Source organism: Branchiostoma floridae, chromosome 12 (assembly GCF_000003815.2).
Source record: "Branchiostoma floridae strain S238N-H82 chromosome 12, Bfl_VNyyK, whole genome shotgun sequence".
In the NCBI taxonomy this organism is placed as follows: Eukaryota; Metazoa; Chordata; class Leptocardii; order Amphioxiformes; family Branchiostomatidae; genus Branchiostoma; species Branchiostoma floridae.
Window position 1 is genome coordinate 18,634,099 of NC_049990.1, and position 1,734 is coordinate 18,635,832.

Genomic DNA, 1,734 nt, shown 5'->3' on the forward strand with positions numbered 1-1,734 from the left:
AAATGTACAGAAGTTTAACATCATCTACATTGAAAATTAAAAGCATACTGCTTGATATTATTCTTAATTCTTCAGAGGCTGATTTCTGGTGAAAATAATGTTTCAGAGGAACTGACGGGAGCACATGAGGAACACAAGTGGGAGTTTTCCAGCAACCCGGATGGACTTCACTTGAACGGATATGCAGGTATGTATTCTTTGAAACATGTAAGACGTATAGTTACAACCACTAAGATATTTCATTTGAAATAGAGGATGATAGCGATGGAAAAGTTGTACAAGTATGACATCGCACTGCCTTATTACTAAGATAGGTACCTATATGCTGAATATTCAAGGTGATGATGAATTATTCACCTGAGTGTCAATAGTTAATATAATTTTTATCAAACGATGACTACTTTTTAAAGGTAAACATACGTACCTCCAAATTTCCGTTGGCTATTAGTAGTCACTGTTTGATAAAAATTCTATTAACTGTACACAAATGTGAGTTATGAATCTCTTCACTTGTCAGTCAAATTTTCTGAAAGCAAAGAAACGGCCTCCAAATTTTTGACGGCTGACAGTCCATCTTATTCACGGAGAGTGACCTAGCCTCGATTTCACGAGAGAGTGCGAGACTAGGTCTGGGTTGCGTAGATCATCTGCCCCCTACCGCCGCCTCCTTGCGGAGTTGGGGTAGGTAGGACTTGGGCAGCTCCCAACCCTCATTGCGGTTCAGCTTTGCACCTTCCAGCTGGATGTGGATGGCCTCCTTATTATTCTTTCTGTTAGCCTTGCGTGCTTCCAGGTCAATGATTTCGATATGTCACCTGTCAATGCTTTCAGATGGTGACTTGATACCGCTTGGAATGGAGTCATGGGGCATCTCCGATGACCAGCTCTCGGCCGCTAATTCGAACACGGAGCCAGCAGCGGGCCGCCTGAACACGATGAGCAGGGTCGATGACCCCAAGGGCGGAGGCTGGTGTGCAACTGGTGCTGACCAATGGCTACAGGTGTGATCATGACCAAGATGTATCTGACCTCAGTATTTCGTAGTTTTGTTGTACTGCATACTTTGAACCAAACGCGTGCACACGATTACGCTCGTCGTAATTTACGGTGAATTTAACAATGCCGGTACTGTATGCATGATTAGCTACATGCTTTCATCTCTTTATTCATATTGCTGGTTGCAAATATTATGGTACTGGAATTTGAAAAATGTTACATGCATGTATCTACGAATGGAAGTTTATGATGATTCACTTATGTAACTATAACTGTTTTTGTTACTTTCATTCATCTAGGTGGACTTTGGGCGAATAACCTACGTCAAAGGTGTAATGACACAGGGACATAGTGACACAGGCAGGGTGACGTCATACCACCTGTCCTTCAGTCTGGATGGTGACAGGTTTTTCGTCTACAGCAATGAGACCGATGGCAGCCCTACGGTACAATCTTTAACATTAGAGTATCATTTGGTCACTTTGATACGACAAAGACTTTTCCACTTTAAATGTCGATAATGCTCTGCTTTCAAGAATGTGTAGTACTACATATATCTTGTATTGATGTGGAATCCTTTTAGTTATGGTGAAGTGTATGTGCTTATGAATGCATGTAGTAGGACCTGACACAATGTTCATGCATGATCAGATCAGGGTAATAGCAAACATTTATTAGGTCATCATACTACATGATACTAAAGCAGTAATATCAGGTGAGGCCATGTTGATTGATTAT